Source organism: Amblyomma mixtum, chromosome 3 (assembly GCF_055824585.1).
Source record: "Amblyomma mixtum isolate Tamu chromosome 3, ASM5582458v1, whole genome shotgun sequence".
NCBI lineage: Eukaryota > Metazoa > Arthropoda > Arachnida > Ixodida > Ixodidae > Amblyomma > Amblyomma mixtum.
The window spans coordinates 17406011-17425821 of NC_143014.1; the positions used below are offsets into that span (position 1 = coordinate 17406011).

Sequence of the window (19811 nt, forward strand, 5' to 3'; positions counted from 1 at the left end):
TAAAACTCACCATCCCAGGAAATGAAGGTAGAAGTTAAATACACCTGAAGTAGTTCTAAAAAGCCTTCGGCGGATATGCCGTTCTTGTTTTGGAATTCAATTACTCCTTGCTGGTCAATGTATACATTCTTCTAAGCACACGAAGAGCTCGTCATGTGGTAGTGAATAATATAGGTCCTTGACGTCAAAAGAGCAGGCCATCAGTCCCTTGTTCTTGTTAGTTTCTAAAAACTGGATTACATCCTGCGAATTTTTTACCTGGAAAGGATCGTCGAACGTGAGCGAATTTAAGATCTTCTTTAGAAAAACGGCTACATTTTTCTGCCATGTGCCTCTCTCAGATACGATCACACGAAACGGACACTCTGGTTTGTGGGTTTTTGCGCTAAAAAACACTTGTAAACTAAGGCCTTCACTTTTATCGGCTCTTTTCGTTAACAGATCAAGGTTAAGTTTTTTGCACACTCTCTTGGCCTTAGCTTTAATTCTTTTCAGATTAAGCCCAAGCAACCACAGATATCCGTCGGACGTACGAGCTAGATCCGAACGTCCTTTGCCGAGATCGGACGTCCATCGGACGTACGAACACAATCCGATTTCGGATATCCGTATTCGTACATCCGCCGGACGTACGGACAGTGTCTACTTTTGTATGTCCGCATGAGAGACGAGGTGTACGTCCGAAGGATGTAAGGCCGAGTATTTTCCCAGGCCATGAGTATGGACGTTTTTTATTTCACAGAATATTCGCGTCTTTCGTGTATGTATACTGTTTTATTTGCATCAGTTGGAGGGTTTAACGCGAAGATGTTTGTAAATTGGTGCGATTCCACTCCTACCTGCAGTGCAAGAGCCGCCAATAACGAGCTAAATTTATCTAAGAGGAGAAGCAGGTGTTGCAGAATTTTGCAAGAACTCAATGCCTAGTTTTATAATTATATAACTTCTCCAAATTAGTGGAGTTCTGCGACATGTCCACCGTTTTGCTAGCTAAACTTCCCATTGAAACCATTCGTAAGTATCAAAACTCCCGTGCATTCTGCTATCCCCATCATCATAGATGTCACTTCGCGGTCAGTCCAATCCAATCCATCAGTGCGGCTCCGTAGCGCTGTTGTTGATTTGTCGCGTAGTGTTGTCGCGCAGAGCTTTATAGCTCTGTTATTATAATGTGTGGCTTTGTTCGGTCTGTGGACGAAAGTAGTATGTAACTTAAGCAATTCGAAAGATACGGGAAGCGCCTGAAGCTCTTCTGGAACACCGGAATCACGTACTGCGTCGACCTTGGTTTAAAGAAGGCTTAGTGCACATGTGATTGCCTACGAAGGTATATGTATCCAGTGCAATTCTTGGAACTTGCTTCTAGGACAATGCAGCATGCTCATATAACATTCGTTCACAGGACAGTGGGAGCAGTAAGCGCGAGGAGATGGCTTCCACAAGTGTGTGCTGTTCTCACACTTTCGGGAGCCTACATCATACAGCTGCGGGAGCCCTCAACTCGCGGGACTAATTCCCACTCCTCTTCAAAGTTGCGGGACGGAGTATTTTCGCATCTTGTTAATTTTTAAGGCATCGATAGGTTCACTGTGCCTATATCAAGAGTGACAACGCGCGAAAGGCAAACCGTAGGAAGCACGTCTAGTTCGCAGTGGTTCGCAACGGAAGCTTTGCGCCTTTCTGTGCACAGTCGCGTACAGTGCTGCGCAGGTTAGTGCCCTAAGGCCCATGAGAATAAATAAAGAACAGATACATTGTCAAATATGGTGTGGAAAAGTGAGAGCTGTTATTGCCTCATACTTATGGAGGTGGTAAAGTGCATTGTCTGTTATACTTGCAGCATTAAACACTTCTATTAATTGGTTCCAATGTTTTTACTTGGGTGCTGCATTGTGCCACTTGTTTCACATGACTGATGTTTGCCGCGTTCTTTTTATTTCAGAAATCCTGTGGGTGGGAAGATTACGGATGTGTGTCCCAAGCTTGCCACATTTGAAGAGTCACATTTAAGAAATTTTCCGAATATAACCCATTGCTCTGCTGATGTATCATCAACCACAATAAAATATGCGTGCTATGCATCAAATTGTTTTTGGTTTTATTGCATCGCGCGGAGTGAAAAAAGCACGCATGCACCATATATGCGAATATTCGAGAAAGATCCGCCAATGGACGTACTCAACTGGACGTCCGTCGGCGGGCGAACCGTATACCTTTGGCCACCTTTCGGACGGCCGACGGACGTCTATCGGCTGTTTGCGGATGTTCAGCGGACGTACAGAATATCCGAAACAGACCTCTGTCGGCCGTCCGAAGGATGTCGGTGGTTGCTTGGGAGGTTCTTGGCCACAGAAAACGAAGACAGAATAGCTTCCCTACACTTCTTGACGTACAAATGGGAGGGTAGCACTAGGAATCCCCCTTCCTTGTCGGCTGGGAGCAAACGCAGCGAATTTCCCTTCAAATACGAGACAGTTCGCGGAACCGAGACGGTGTTCACTGGGGCCTTGCAACGCAGAAGCGCATCAACTCCTTCAGACACGCACCTATCGGATTCTGCCACCGGTGCCAACCTGGACACCTGCCTCACCATGCTCAGAAGTTCTGCGGGCGACCTTTTGGGTTCCGTGGCGTACTTTGGCCCCTGGGAGAGAACACGACGCACTTCCGTAGGTAGCGACACGTTCCCTGCGGTGTGGATTACATTCTCTGTCGAGTGCTTCTTTCTGGCCGGTGATGCCCGGAGCTGGAAAAGGGTTTGGTGCCACAAGAAGTCAGCCGTTGTGTTCGCTAAATCAGAAAGCTCTTTCCATTTCTTCTTTCTATGTGGTGGGGCTTCGGTTCTTTGCAGCAGAAGAAAAAGACTGCGCCTGTAAAACCGAGCTTGTCTGTTCCATTCCCAACAAACACAAAACCTCCTCAAAATCTCCCAAAAATGACCCATCGGGACATTTGGAATCTCCCCAGGAGGTACTCATTTTTCCCGAACACATCTAAAAAACGTACCCACAACTATCAATGTCCAAAAAGTTGTGCGTCCCATGGAAAGCCCCAAAAGGTTAATGCTCGATTTCTCGGCTCTGGTTCAATAAAATTATTCCTCATTTTTCGTGCAGCCTGCAGGCATCCAAGCGCACATATGTGCCAAATTTCAGGTGCATACTTATGTTACAGGTGGTGTAATCCACCTTTCCACTCGTCTGAATGCGTGCTGGCTCGGCCGTTCTGCACTTATCCGTTTACGTGAAATGTCCTAGCATTTTGCACACAAAGGAAATATGAACTCAAAAAGTCACCCGATTTGGCTCATATAAGAGCAAATAGCTGTGCTCTTAGCACGAATTGCATCCTGTCGTCCATGCCGGCGACCGCACCATACACCACCACAATCAAAATACATTCATGTTTCAGTCAAAGAAAAACAATACAGACCGAATTGAAAGTCCATGCCGAAAAACTTACGTTCAACGGCGCAAATCTGAATGAATACAAACAGCAGACGCAAACGTATGCACCATTTAATACACAGTGTACATAACACTACGGCGCCATGCATATGATGACCACTTTTTTCTCCAGCCCTGAGAAATCTGCAATATGAAGCAAGTAAAACAGAATACAGGCCGAAAGTTGATGCACCTTAAACGAGCATTCTAAGGGCTTCAAAAGCAGATATGCACATGCAAAAGCAAACGTATGTAAAGAGCAACTTCGGTGACAAAAGAAAAGACGAGATGGGCGTACGCTGCAGACACGCAGTTTCAGGTCACGGATTTTCTTCAAGTTGAAACCCCCCTCACGCTTAGAGACTCGGAGCAAGCTTCAGCGACGTGTTATCAAAACCGAAAAAAATATTAGTTCTACTAGGCGAAAATAAAAAAAAATGCGAAAAGGGCCTGCAGTATGCTTAAATAAATAAATTAAATAAATAATTAAAATAAACCAACATACCTTGACGACGTTGCCTACGGAAACCCAGGGATGAAATACAAGGCTTGCAACAGCTGAAACCATAAATTAAACGCAGGCTTCTGTCCTGCGCCTTCTCACAGCACAGCGAGCGCTCAAACTACGCGTTACACCCTCGTAACGATCCTGGGAGTTTTATTTTCTTGTGACTAAGTGTGGGGATAAGACTGCTTGGAGCCAGGCAGGAAGGTGAACGTGCTCAGGTACGTGCGGTGGCGCGCTGCATCCATGGTGCGGCAGACCGCGCATGCGGCACAGTCCAGCGTGGGAGTCGAGATCAAGGCACGATTAATCCAGTGGGAGAGAGTCAATATAACCACGCGAACACTGCACAAACTATACCGCTGCGGCAGGATGGCTGCGCGGTGGCGAAGTTGGTAGAGCAGGCTAATCCATGGGCACTCGCAGAAAGAGAGTGGTGGGTCTCGGAAGGTCCTTCCCGCCTCAGACCGTAGTAGACGGCCACGCTGCCACCACCAACGTGCTGCAGTCGTCGGAGGCGCTGAGGAATGCAGGGTGCGTGCGAGGAGTCACCTATTACCACGAACTCCGCTGCCACGAACGCCGCCTCGAACAGCGGCATCAGTAGGGCCGTGGAGCTGCGCAAAGGACTTGCGATGCGCAGCCGCGGCATCAGTTCCAAAAGGAATGGTGTGGGCACGCCGAGGTGCGCGGGAAAACTTCCGTGAATCCGTAGCTACGAAGTCCACGACAGCCCAGTTGGCGCAGTGACGAGAGCAAGAACTGCCGCGCGCTGGGGCTTGTGCTCGAACGTCTGGGGCAGCGCGAATAAGCGTGCGCAAAATGGCGTCCGTCCAGCGAGGAAGCCGGGCGAGCGACGGGAGGCCATTACCGCACTTCTGCTAGACAGCGGCGCAGCGAGGAGTGCCGATAGTCGGAGACGCCTGGAGGGACCACCACACAATTTTGAAGTTGGGCGCAAGCTGGGAAAACGCTAGAAGACGGGAAAGATGTTGACCGCCGCTGCCGGCGGCGCGATGAAAATGCAGACCGCCGCCGCCTGCCTGCATCATGGAGCCGACGGCCCACGTGCGAGAAACGCATGCACCGAGAGAGATGCGGGGTGAACCGCTTCCTTCGGCTGTTCTAATGAAACTGCCGTTTCATCTCTCAAAACGACGAGTGCAAGAGCAAAACCTTCTTTCCCCGCAGCTTGTGGCGCGAAGGAGAGAGAAAAGAGAGCGCGAGCAGTCGATTTTTATTTCTTGTTGAAAATCATTGGTCCCAAAACGTTATGCCCAGTTACATTTCTGGGACGAAAATGCATTAACTCGCTTTTGTTGCTGCTTAACACTCCAGAAAAAACGTTTCTAGACCTTTAGTGGGAGCACTGCATTTTTGCTTGTGTTTCTATGTCGTGCCTCTATGGTCTGGAAACGTTTGATAAACGTTGTACTGGGACTGGGACATTCCATCCTTTTTTGGAGTTTCTGAGGAGGTTTTGTGTTTTTTGGGTTCAGCCTTCAGGATGTGGCAAATTCTTGAGCAATGGCCCTGCGAAGGCTGGAATCCTCCAAACAGCTGCAGAACGTACGTTGGAACACGTTTTTCCTTGACGAGAAAAGCCCATGATCGAGCGTTGCATACGGCGACAGCAATAGACCCTTTAGAAAATTCAGTCTGGCAACTCGGCAGGCATCATCATCAGCAACTTTCGTCGGCGTCGTGCGCCATATTTTGGGCACCTTTGGCTGGAAGACGCGCAGCTATAGCGCTCTGCACAGCCTTTGCACTAGTTTCCACCTTGTGGCATGTCTGGTTGCGTTTGTGAGAGCGATTGTGGAAAATTTGCAGAGGTCGAGGGACCTGACTGTCATCCCGGGCGGATTTTCGGAAAGGCTTTTGGACTCCTATCGTTCGGCCGCACCTCTCAGCGAAGCTACAAGCCGGTATCACTGCGATCCGTCGACAGTGCGCGTTGCCGTGTTACCCTGCAGGTCGAATCTACTGTCGATAAAGGAGGGCTAACAACACTTGGACCGGACTCGACTACAAGCAGGCGCACTGCAGGGCGAAATGCGTGTGGATTCGGATACGGGCGCTCGATCAGCGATCTAGGCCTAGCGACGACTAGGGCAGTCGGGGACCAGCGCGCAGCTCGTCGCCCGGCGTCGCCGCAGGCGGTGTCTTTGCGAAAGCTCCACTCTAGCACAGGCGTGCTGTGGTTGCTAGAATCTAGCAAGCATCCTTTCTGGTAGCATGGCCGTTTTGTATTTTCTTGTGCGAACGTGAAGTAAGCTGAGCCTGCCGGCCGTCCAGCCTGGATCCCCTGCCGGCGTCATAAAAACGAGCTAATGAGTGTTATCGACGTAAATAATAAACCCTGTGATAGGGAAATGAGAAAATATATCATTTTTCTGGGTCATTCGTCAATACCGAGTTGCTGGTAAAAGTGACAACTGTGGTACGAGCGAATTTGTTGCGAGAACCGCCTCGAAGCTACCGCTGGCCCGACGCTGGGGTCCGGCTCGACTGGCGCCCGCTAGCTCCGCTGCTGAAGGCGCCGTAGAAATTGACCATACTATTATTTTATTGTGAGATGATGCTGTTGACAGCAAAGCGGAGTGAAGAATAGGCCTTCAATTATAGCGCAGGCGACTTCCGAAGCGCCGGCCCCTGCCGCTTCGATGCGAAGCAGGCTATAGGCCTAGCGACGACCACGGCAGATAGGCAGCCGCAGAGCTCTTCGCACGGAGCGCCCGCGAGCGGTGCCGTTGCCCAAAGCTCGCAACATCAGCTGGCATGCTTTGTCGCCGCTCGAGTATAGCTGGCAGTCTTTCTAATAACAAGGCGATGCCGTCTTTTCTTGCAATATTTGTACACCAAGCCAAGCAGCGCTCAGGCACTGCTGCGCTGCGGCGAAGTGCGACACCGGTTGTCGGCGGAGCTTAGGTAGAGCGGCGCAGCAGTGCTTGCCGCTGCGTGTGTCCCTGCTTGCTGTGGTGTGGCAGTTCGGAAGCGGCGCGACGGACGTGTTGCCGGACATGTGTCTCCTGCCTTAGCCAGAGTGCACAGGCCCTGACCGAACGAAAACACACAGCTGCTGCTGCTGCACTCCGCCTATGTCGCCGTCGTTTGCTGCATGTTCGCAACGGAGAGAACGACGGCGCTCCTCGCCGCGCCGCATCGTCGTGCTCTTTTTCGCGCACACGGAACTCTCTATGAATGGACGTGGATTCTTGAAAATCCAAAACAAGCGCGTTTGAGCTACGTTTTGATTTTGTGACGCGCCGAAACAGTCGCCAGCATCGGAATGCATGTCCTCGAGTGCGCCGAAGGTGGCACCTTTATTTTTGTGCTCACTATACAGCGGAGCGATTGCACGGTAGAAGGAACTTTTCGCTGCTCTTTCAATACTTATATCATTTATTTTAATGTGAAAACGAACAGGTCACGGACGAGAAGAAAGAAGCATGCAGCAACTCCATGCGCTCCGTGCTCTGGAAACACAGCTTGTTTCCGTGCGCGTCTCTTCGCCGCGCTGGCTGCAGAAAGGCACACAGCAGCATGCCGGCATCGCGACTATAGCTTGGTGCAGATAGCCAATGTCAAGGAACATGGCTAGGACACAGAAACAAGAAAATTGCGCTTGTTGTGGCTTCGCCGGGCGCGCGTACTTTTCAATCTGGCCCGAGCGCATACCGGCAGGCGTATGCCCAAGTAATGGCGGAGGCACCGCGGTTTGCGCACCACACACCAGATGGCGCTGAATTTTTTAAAGGGTCTATTGTAGGTGACGAGAATACACCATGGATGGACGGACAGACAATTAATAGGGCCCGATGTACTAGAAATGAAATTTGTTAAAACAGATGCTTGGGCAAGTTGGTAACTCATTTTCACCGGAACAGCGCGCACTAAGACACGGACAAGATGGGAGACACGACACACACGAGCGCTGACTTTCAACTAGTGTTTATTGTTTGGAACGAGGCATATATACACAGTTCCAACAACACAAGGAAAACAACCATCCATTCATAGATTCATAGTCAATTCATGCATGTCACACTGAACAAGGACGATAACAACATTATCATTTTCCCTTCACTAAAAATGCCAATTCTTTTGAACTGATCGATAAAGAGGGGCTACTTCATCCCCTCATACTAACTACTGAAGTGCCAGAAAACAATGTCATCCAATTTTTAGACCTCAAACTCAGATTAATGCACCATCACATGTGTTGGTCTTACCAGCCACGAAGCAGAAAGCCATTGCTCTCTTTTACGTCATCTCATTCTAAGCTGGTGAAACGTGCCGTGGTGAAGTCATGCTATCACAACGCGCTTAAAGGGGTAGAGACATCAAATTCCAAGGTTGCACAAAAGACTGCCATACGTTTCCTTTGTATGTGAGGACCATAAGAGCGAAGTATTAAATTTAAGGGAGGTCTAGAACATATTTTAATTTCATTTTAAAGTTTGTGAAAATGCTCACTCTTGAAGTCTGAGCCATCGCTAGTGCATCAATGTGACGTAGGAACAGAGAAGAAAACACAAGCAAGTATTTCCTACGTCATTGCACAGTTTTCTGACGTACCGGACCAAGTTTTGCGGTTTCGCGGCCTAGCAACCTTGGTTACGAGTGCTCGCGAGTCTTTCTTTTTCTGCACGCTCGCGAGTGCGACTGTGCTTTACGCCCGGCGTTGTCGAAAGATCCACTTTTGCACAGGCATATTGCCCGTGCTATAATGTAGGAAGCATTCTCTGGTATCATGGATGTTATGTATTTTCTTGTGCGAACGTGAAGTACGCCGAGCATGCCGGCCAGCCAGCCAGCCTGGATCCCGTCTGCCGGCGTGTCATAAAAAGCAGCTAAAGTGTGTTCTTGACGTAATAATAAACCCTGGGATAAGAAATGTGAAAAATGTGTCATTTTTGAGGATCGCTGACCAATACTGAGCTGCTGGCAAAGGTAACGACTGTGATACGAGCAAACGTTTTGCCACAACCGCCTCGCAGCTGCCGCTTGGCCCGACGTGGGGTCCGGCTCGCCTGGCGCCCGCTCGCTTCGCTGCTGAAGACGTCGTGGAGATTTACCATACTATTATTTTATTGTGAGATGATGCTGTAGACAGTAAAGCGATGTGTAGAGTAGGCCTTTTATTATAGCGCAGGCGACTTCCGAAGCGCCGGCCGCTGCGGCTTCGATGCGGAAGAGGCTATAGGCCTAGCGACGACCACGGCAACCAGGCAGCAGAAGAGCTCGCCGCCCGGAGCGCCCGTGAGCGATGCCGTTGCCGAAAGCTCGAAACATAAGCAGGCATGCTTTGTCGCTTCTCGAGCAGTCTTTCTGAGGGACTGCTGTACGGCGGCGAAGTGCGACACCGGTTGCGGGCGGAGCTAGAGCGGCGCAGCGATGCTCACCGCTCCGTGTCCCTGCTTGCAGTGGGGCGGCAGTTCGCAAGCGACGATCAGTGCGGCGCGTCGGTCAAGTGGCCATATGTCTTGATGAATGTTGCTGTGATTATTTGTCTAAATAATGATTGCACTTCGCGCTCTGAGCTCGCTACTTGTTTTTGGTCGGCGAATGTTTTCGCTCGGCCACCGATATGCCCAATGCACGTCGGCCAACGGGTCTCGTTTTGGTCGGCGGCGTTGTCACACTAGGACGACGCTTGGTCGTTGGGGCGTCGTCGTCGTCGTCGGTGCAGTGTGACGGCTAGTCGGGGAACGACCAGGTTGGCCGACGCGACCGTCGGCGTCGCTGTCGCGTCGACCTCGGGGTCCCGTCGGCCTAGTGTGAACGCGCCTGAACTGCGCGCTGGTCCCAGGCTGCCCTAGTCGTCGCTAGGCCTAGTTGGTCTCGCTTCCGCAGTTGACGGCGCTTTGGAAGTCGACTGTGCTGTAATAAAAGGCCTACTCATCACATCGCTTTAGTGCGAACTCACACGGGTCGGCCGACGGCTGCTATCTCGGCGACGCGACGGCGATGCGCTCGTCAGGCGACGACCGGCGCTCGGTCGGCGTCTGCGCTGTGTGACAGACGCGCCGACGGCACGAAAATCGCTGCCGCCGACCATCGCCAGACTGAAATCGGCCGATCGTCGGTTCGAACCGCGGCGTCTTCTTCCTCGTCTGCGTCATCCCGCGATTCCTCATAATCGGTGTCTTCGCCGAAATAAAACTCTTCTTTCCGACTCGGAGCTGTTCGACTTGCCCTCCGCCCGGCTCTCCGTGTTTACGCGCACCACGTGCGTGTCAAGCAGACGACATGCCTACACGACGTCACGGCTTTCCGGACCCACGTGACAACGCATTGTCTGGTTTTTGACGTCATGCAAGAGCCTGGCAAAACCTGGCAACTACGAACCGAAACCGAAACTGCTTTGTACAAATAATACGATTATTAATTATATAATGCGAGTTCATGCTTCTAAGATGGTGTTCCATGCTCACTGAACGCCTGAAGGAGCACAATAATAACGTGCATAACACAGTAAAAGGGCATCTCGGGATTCATTGTAGAGACTGTGAAAACAAAACTTGCCACCCTGACTTCACTAGCACACGAATTTTAAGTAAACACAGTGACCAATTAACACGCGAAATAATCGAAGCAGCGCACATCGCCTGGTCTAAAGACGCATGCGTCAGTAGCCCCTCTTTATCGATCAGTTCAAAAGAATTGACATTTTTAGTGAAGGGAAAATGATAATGTTGTTATCGTCCTTGTTCAGTGTGACATGCATGAATTGACTATGAATGGATGGTTGTTTTCCTTGTGTTGTTGGAACTGTGTATATATGCCTCGTTCCAAACAATAAACACTAGTTGAAAGTCAGCGCTCGTGTGTGTCGTGTCTCCCTTCTTGTCCGTGTCTTAGTGCGCGCTGTTCCGGTGAAAATGAGTTACCAACTTGCCCAAGCATCTGTTTTAACTAATGAACCAGCTTGCCTCGCACAAGCGGGTGTTCTTTAATGGCACGAAGTTTTCCAGCCCTATTTACCGCCGTTTCCGGTCATTTTTTCCTTCAGGAATGCAGAAAAACGCTTTTCCTGACTCAGTCCTGTTGCTGAACCCAAAGGCACAGCAGCCACGCAATGCGCATTCCCGAACAGACTGAACAAAAGGAACGGAAGTGTCTCCTGCGACCCGGGGCCCGATTCTCGATATTCGCCAATCCGCCATGAGCGGGGCGTACCCGTGACGTGTGAATCGGGGCGGTCCGAAAATGCGTAACAGCAGAATGTAATGACGACATTGAAGAATAAAGAAAAAAGTATGGCAAAAAAATAAACGGTGTCGTCTGCTACTTGGCGCCAAGTACAAAAAACACCGCCGAGTTGCGGCGCGAAGGGGAGTTAGCAAAGTAGCGCCGTAGAGATGGACGGTGAATTGCGTTGCGGCGGCGGTCTCGGCGTACTCGCCGCACAGTGATGGTGCTGAATGCGACGCTAAAGACCCTGTGGCCGGTCGTCACGGAAATAAGAGTTTAGCGGTAATTGTGCTGCATGAAGCGAACGCTTATTGCCCGAAGCCATCGCGTAGCGTGTCGCGTCTCCGTACTTGTGAGATGCGGTCAGCGTCACGGGGAGAGGAATTGGCGGAGAAACGGCTGGCTCTCGATCGTAACCTCAACGCGTCAGTGGCGTTGGAAAGCTTTACCTCACCGTGTCACTTCTTCAGGTGCATAGACCTTAACACTACCCTTGGTTACGTTTGCAAGCGGCCGCGCACGAAACGCGACTGCGAATCGCGTCAAGTGCAACGCTATGAGCGCGTACGTCTTATTATCAAAAGCGTCAAATGCGAAAGCAAAATAGGGAGATATTGTTTCCCGCCAGTACTTAAAGAAAAACAAAGCTAAAAGTCCACTGTCAACAGAAGCATGTATTTCACAGTGTTGGCGTTTCACTTAATCTCAATAGGACATGGCACTCATCTTTTGCTTTGTGAACATTAACTAAGCCTGCCTGCAAGCAGACTTCACGGACTTTATATAAAAGCACCTCACGAATGCATGGCATAGAGTGGCAGGTACATAATTTCATTCAAATAAAAAAAGGCTTTCAATAATGCTATTTGATTTCAATGTTTGAAAAGGCCCTCAATCTCGTTAATTCTGTCTAACAATGAGCACACAGCACTTACCAAGGGCATATAGGCAGGTGCACCACTCGTGTGATGCAAGTACGCACCAAAATGTGAGAGGTGAAACAAAATTTGTCATGCCCATCCCTACAATTCCTTTGCTGTAGGACAACAGTAATGCATCCACAGCAGCACCAGGCAGCTCCTTTCAATGCAGCAAGATTCCTTGTAAGAGGGCAATGTGTGATGTCAAGAAAGGTGAAGTCAGCTGGAAAAAGATATCTTCACATATGCTACTCAACATTGGGGAACGGGACGAATATAGAGGGGGATAATGAAGGTGGAGGGTGATGCCACATCACAAACAGGTAATGCAGTGTGCAAGACACTTGCTTTATTTGCTTCATGCAAGTTATCGGTTTGGTTTATTGGGGTTTAACGTCCCAAAGCGACTCAGGCTATGAGAGACGCCGTTGTGAAGGGCTCCGGAAATTTCGACCACCTGGGGTTCTTTAACGTGCATGCAAGTTATTATCATATCATGCACATACACGCGTATTATCTAGTGCGCATGTCATATTAAGCCTGAACATGGCTCTGGGTCAGGTCAAGGAGCTGAAGGATAATAAAAACAACGGTGAGTTAAGAAGGAAGAACAGCAACACAACAAGAAAAGCACAAGCATGCACAGCAGCAAGATAACACACAAATGGGGCAAGAAATGCAAGGCTAACATGACCCACAGTATTTGAGGGAGGCAGCATCACAGACAAGCAGTGGTATTCTAGCAAAAGGTCTCTTAATGCAGCATGATAACATTGGATGATGTGGATTGGTTTTGGCAAGCCCTGTGCACTCCACGAGCAATCTACAAGAGGCCTCAGTCATGTTTCTAGCCTGATGTGCAAGTGCATGACTTTCCCTCTGTGCACACTCCTGACCACATACATATCAGGGCCATTGTTGGTTTTCTTTGAGGGGTGGATCACAATGCCGTTAGGCAACATTTGCACCATACACTGATGCAATAAAGACCCTGTGATGCCACTATTGCGCACTGCAGGAGAGTAATGCTCAATGAAATGCATTCACTCTCAAAGTACCTTCCTTTACTGTGAACTAAAATAGACAACCCTCTATGTACACTCAAAATATGATATCTACAGTTATGTGAAGGGCACCATACCAGATGTAGGTGCTGAAATGTCGGCAAATGTCTGAAAGGACACTGAGGACTAATCGAAGTTGCTCTGCAACAGTAGATTACCACATTCCTATAACAAAGGGCCTACCTGTACTGAGAACAAAGCTTGTGTACAGCTCAGAGATTATTTGTTCAAAGAAGCAGTTCAAAATTACCATGGTGAAGTGCGTTGGCAGGAAGGCTATTACAGCCCTTGGTTGGTAATAACTTTATTAGTCCCACTTCAGTGGATCAGGTGAGGGTTAGTGAAGGGGTGTTGAAGAGGTCGGCGACGGCCCTCAGGCCACTTTAGGTGACCAGGCACTGTTTGGCTGCAGCAACCTTCAAGGCCCAGGCCATGATGCAAAGCTGAAGCTCTGCCTGTGAGCTGCGCAGAGAAGCCTCCCATCGCTCCTGTGATTCCACCCCTTGGAAAGGAGGTTTCGGTTTGTTTGGGCAAGCCTGATATGAGCGTTTAAAATCCGCTCTGGTGCTCGAGCATAAGTGACAGGTTGGAGATTTCTCCCCTCTATGTATGTATTACACTCCACTGCATGAAAAAAAAAAAAAAAACAGAACACTTAAAATGCCTAGTGGTGTGTGCACATGGAGGGTAAATTGTTTTTTTGAGCATGATTAAGGCAGCTTGAAAAATGGTAAGCAAGTCTGACTCAGAGTTTCCACGAAGAGAGTGTTGAATTAATGAACAGAAGCTATTCACCACCAATATAAGGATAGAACAGGTTGCAAAATGTTGATGAAATTGGAGTCATTGCAAGTGCCTGTGCATAAAATTTAAGCTCCCTGAAAAATTACCGTCTTGTACAGCTTTGCTGGCTAATTTCTCTTAAAGTTCTAGCAGAAGTATGAAACCAAACCAAGTCAGGTGGAAACAGGCTGCTATTCTTTTTTCACACTATAAGAATAATTTTCTTTTCTCACTACCACCAAGTAATATCATTAGTGCTGTATTGTATATGATGGCATCGCAATTGGTGCTAAGAAGTTATTGGGTGCCATGTGCAACCAGAAAAGAAAGGTATGGAAAGCCTGCACACACCACTGTTATCCAGCCGGCATTGCGTCAAAAGACAAACCTCACGCGTGGATGTCCGCAGTGAAAGTCACTGAAAAGAGTATTTGTAATCTGAATCAAACGTCAGCACACATCTGACACTACTTCACTTTATAAAATAATAGATTTTACGTACAGAAAATTAACAACTTTCTTTCTGCCTTGAAACCCATGACCCCTGGATCGCCAGCCAGGCACGCTACCAACTAGACCGTGTAGGCACATTGACTTTGCTGAGGTACAAAGGGGGGGGGGGGAGTGATGTGTGTGTGCTGTTGGCTTAATTTGAAGCCTAGCAATGTAATTACTGCAGTGAACTAGAGATGTGCCAATTAGTGAGAAACTAATTACAGTAACATTACGTAGGTGAACTGCAGTGTGGAAGAGTTCAAAGATAAGAATTGGGAACCTGTGTTGAGGCAACTCTGATAAATGTGTGAACCCGAATGAAGAACAGTGACTATGTGTGTGAAGAGAAACCGCTGCAGGGAGCCATGAACACTGTCGTGTCATACCCATGAATGCTGAGCTTAATTGTGCCCCTACATTTTTTGGGAGCGAGACAAGTTGCATTGCCTCTTAGGTGTTGCAATTTGCTTAAAAAAAGTGAGGTGTCTTTTACATGCAGAGTGAAAAGTTTGTGGAAGCCATTATTGGCAAATTAATTAATTTCCATCACTGAACTTCATACATCCAAGAATTCATTATGCAGCCTAACTGCGAATCATTACCTAGTGCAACAATGCATATTGACGAATGTGTCTCGTCTACAAAGATAAGAATTTTTTTGGGACAGACTCGTCTTTCATAACCGTTTGACAGTGGTGTACATGCACATTAGTGTTGCCTAGTTTGCAAACTTAAGTAGCCAGCAGTCGCCTTTGCTAAACAGAAAAATGGCAGCACGTACACTGATATGGTCCAGTCACACTAAGGGTTCAGGGGGTGAGCAGGTTGTCTAGGATTTTTCATAAAATGACCAAACAGCATCCCCAATTTGCATGAAGCAAAACGCAAGGGAACATGTCAATGAAAATGGGATCGAACAGAGTTTCACTGGGAGGACAGGTGGGCAGTGATCTTCCAATGCATGCATTCAAGGTTGATGGCCCAGCACAGAAAAAGAACACAGACCGCAAATCCTGGAAAGAGAAAAAGATCCCAAACCTGGGAAGACCGCCTGAGTAACCCAGAAAGATCAACAAAGTTTACTACTACTACTACGACTATTATGATCCATTTCCAGTTGAATTATTGGACCGGATCATGCCCTTCCAGCTACAAAATGCCATTTGGAGCTTTATTATTGAAACACAAATTACGTCCAGCTGCATAATTTATGCCTCCATTTACCTTCAACTGAATTAATGTACAATTTCTAGGTTTTCGTCACGGGTACAAATTTGAGCTAGAAGATGGGAATGGGTACACGTGTCAGAGCGCTGGCCAGGCCTTGCATTTTCATCTGGGAAAATGACCATGAAACAATTACGTGACTTTTCCTTCAGGAAAAATAGTTCACTGCTGTATAACTACAAGCAGCATGTGAAAGAGGCAGTCGAAAGCAAGCACACAGAGGCAACCAGATGCCATGAGAAAAAGCATGTTGCGATCTTATCACACAAACAGTACCACACAAGGCATGTTGCACCCTGAAGAACAGATGTTGTAAATGACTAGAGACACAGCGACCATGCTGTATGTTGAGGATGTTGTGGACTGCTGGCTCTCAACAAACACCAAAGCAAACAATGCATTGGTGAAAGCATGTGCAGTGAACACCCTGGTGCTAGAAGGAAAACATTTTGGTGGCTTCCTGTCTTTCACTGAACTTAAGCACCAAATAAAATGTGCGTTGTGTACAAGCAGAACACATAGGGAGGCACCACACGAAGGAAAGCACTTCTTCACAATCCCCAAAGCATGTGTTGAAGCACGCACTCAGCAAGTTGGCAGACGGTAGGTTGAAAACACTTGGGACACTTCCTGACTCACAAAAAACTGCAGCACCAGACAAAAATGATTTCTACTGTCATGGATATCACCAATATGGTCCTATTCAAAGAACAGCACCAAAATGATGAAGACTTCATCAGCTTCCTGGCAGTATGCTATCAAACTTGAAGCAGAGCAAATGTATGCTGATTACTTGTGGCATAGCTACACATGACAATCACGGCAGTGAGTGCAATTCTCGAAAGCAGCTGCTGATCATGCACTTCCTGTCTGTCAGGTAGAATCCAAATGGTGCTGTGTCCTCCTCCCTGCTGTAGATGTTGGTGCTCCTTCTGTTATCACCACCTGCCAGTGGTGTCATGGTCCTGCAGCTGAGTGTGGATGAATATGTTGTGTTGCACAGTGCAAGCTCCGCTGACCTTTGCAGAGAACTCTTGACCATGGCGTACCATGACCATGACACCTTTGCAGACACCTCATGTAATCGTTCAGGAACCCGGTATCACCACCCAGCTAGCCAGCCAGTCCAGCCGAGGGGTGAGCGAAGATGAATCTGGCATCATGGCTCCCGAGCACACGAGACCCCACGGTGAGAGTAGTCCACCACATCTGCATAAGATGCAAACCATCACCTGCACATTAATCAACGCTGTGCACTGAAATCTTCCAACGAGCTAGACATTGCGTTTCCAAATATGAGAAATTGTTGAAGCCTCAAGTTCAACTATTGTCTAGTTTTACGCACAAATGTAAAATACGCTGACTGCAAAATCAATCATTAGTATCAAAATGAAGTGTTGCCATATAGCTAGAGGTACTTGATGACACATTTCCCAAACTGATGGATACAAATAATTAATACACACTTTTTATACTCAAGAAAACCATCACAGAATGCACTGCAAGGAAGGGCACAAGTTCAACTGTTTATGACTACCATGAGTTTTTTAGTATATGCATGCTTTTTCATTTTGCACCAATTGAAATGAGGCTACCTTGACATTGCGGTCACTAAGAGAAATCCAAAGCCAGAGAGCAACACTGCGTGTCACCCACACCTATCTCCACTGTCACCTGAAAAGTACAGACATGATTAATTTACATGTGGTTCTATTTACACTGTTCTTCCTTGCTCAATAAACTATATATAAATGCAGACAGATATCATTAGCCGCATGCAATCTTACTGCAGGCAAACATGCTATCCCTTCATGCCTGCCACAACACACTAAGCACATGCTCACCAGTTTAACGATTTCCATGCGGGCAGCACATGGAGAGAGACTGCACATAAATGGGTCATGGATGGATCCCGCACAGATTCTTGTGAGCTGGAACCTTCACCGGCAGGAACACCACACCTGTAAATAAAATGTACAAGACTCATATATATTTGTTTTCCGTGTGCCCTTAGAGAAATAATTTTTTCCACCCTCCTACGGTAATTTCCACGTGACTGCTGCGTAACTGACGATGTAACACTGTTATGAAAATTTCAGCTTGAATAGCGAAATCACTTTAGTGTGCTTCATTAATAATGCTTAAGACAGGTTATAGTATTCTTTTACAATGTCACGCATTTTTTTTTTCACACTTAAGGAAACGACGCCTTTCAGCTGATTTCACCGATGCTGCCTTTCACATTCATCAACACCAAACACAAAGAAATCGATCAACGTACTAGCATGCTAGGCTTTGTTTTCTCAACTTGGCGCTGTGTGCAAAAACTGAAACACAGTATGAAAAAAGCAACGCGAAGTGCCGAATACAAATTTCGGATTCTTGTTTTAAAGTCATCTCCAGCATGCATGCGAAAGGAATGAGAATGATGCTACACACACACGGATGTCTCGTGAAGAAGCCCGACACATTCCTGGAGTTTGTTGCTCGGCCGCGCGAACACCTCTCGTGTCATCCGCTCATCACGCGAGGCAAAGCCCATCCGTTCAGCGACGTTTCACAGCTGGCGATCGTCCCTCAGAGCTCGACAGTTCGGCACTGCTTCTCGCCGCAATGCATCCTTGCATAGCCACCACATATATGCCTCGTCAGATGATTGCACAGACGAGCTGTCTAGTCAGAGACAACTCGAAAGCATCGCGGTGACCTCGAAAGTCGCTCACCTTTCCCACTTCTAGGGTTTAACAAACGACGAATGAATGCAAGGAGCAGCAAATCGCAGCGCCGGCACCGCCATTCGAGCAATTTTCGCGCTTCACTAACCGCACGGACGGATGATTTCTCACCGCGAGCGAAGGGTTTGCAACGGGAGAGCAGTTAGCGCCCCCATGCGGCTGTACGCTTAAGCCTTCACTATTAACGCTCTCGAGGGTTGCTTATTTCAGATGAGCTCTTACAACGCGATATCATTACATTGTGCAATCAAAACAAGACTTTTGTAAGCTTAGTTTTGTCTTGAAATAAATACCCGTTAAAATGCGGCTACCTAACGCCGTATAAATCAGCATTTCACTAACTCATTTGCATGATTCGGGTACCTTTCGCCGGGCGAAATGATGGCGGCGAATTTCAGCCATTTTTTGCAATGGCGGCACAACGTAAACGTGATGAAACGTCATTCTGACATCACTCCAAAATGTGTGCCTATCACGTGATTTACGTGATATTGTTCCAACCAATCAGATTTTAGGAAGTTGCCATTTCCGGTGTGCAGCTATTTTCTCCGAATTGGCAAGTCGAGCGCAAGTGCTCTCGCACGGACCGCTTGTAGCTTCTTTTCCCTTCACAATCACATATATGTACCAGCCGGGCACCAAGAATAGCGCTACGAAAATGCATTTTCAATGCCACGTCAAATCGACGTCACCGCGAAAAGTGCTCGCGTAACCGACCCTGATTGACACGCCCATTGACGGCGATTGACACTTCTGACAGCCAATCAGAGAGGCAATATGGCGCCGACAGGCGAATGTGAATATCGAGAATAGGGCCCCGGGACTACTTGCGGACTCGAGTCCGGTATTTGTTTTTCTCGGGCAGCCCGAAAGCTCCGCCCACCTGCTTGCATCGCCATAGCAACGCGTTCGTTTTTAGCCTATGGCAGTCCGCGGGCTGCTTGGGGCTGCTGAGAAGGCAGCAGACGATAGCTGCGCGCCACGCTGGCAGCCATATTAAGTTAGACTCCGTGTGCATTTTGAGTGCTTTTCGTGTCCCTGGAGGTCGATATCATGCGTTAAACCTTCACATGAGCTCCGTAGCTCCTCTCTGAGCCATCGCAAGACTTTTTGTTCTTGCAGCTTCGTTTATTTTCTTGAAATCCACCGCACACGGACGCGCGTTCGGAGCTGCGAGCGCGTAATGTTTGCTCGTGTAGTCAAGAGGTTCTTGTTCGCTTGTTTTGCCACATGCTGTCTGTACGCTTACCTGAAAGCATCGCAGGTGAACCACTCGTATACTGGAGCAGCTATAGAGCTTGTTGTCAACATTTTTGCGGAGGCTTTCGTCTATCCGCCTTTCCGCAACGAGTTGGGCTACTTTGTGCGAACTTCGCCGCAAGCAGCAGCGGCGAGCATACCTCCGAAGCTGAGTTCTGTAATGCACCTACGCTAAG

The 19811-nt window shown here is 48.2% G+C and overlaps 2 long non-coding RNA genes across 2 annotated transcripts; one reads left to right on the forward strand and one right to left on the reverse strand.

Moving 5' to 3' along the window:
* The first annotated feature begins 1072 nt into the window (after positions 1-1072).
* Positions 1073-2089, forward strand: LOC149349348 (uncharacterized). The gene is made up of 2 exons (XR_016289408.1): positions 1073-1327; positions 1943-2089. It is a non-coding gene; the product is annotated as an uncharacterized LOC149349348 (long non-coding RNA).
* A 9716-nt stretch (positions 2090-11805) lies between these two features.
* Positions 11806-19200, reverse strand: LOC149349349 (uncharacterized). Its single transcript, XR_016290035.1, has 3 exons — positions 18080-19200; positions 17485-17601; positions 11806-16849 (listed from the first exon to the last, which is right to left on the reverse strand). It is a non-coding gene; the product is annotated as an uncharacterized LOC149349349 (long non-coding RNA).
* Between the last annotated feature and the right edge of the window lie 611 nt (positions 19201-19811).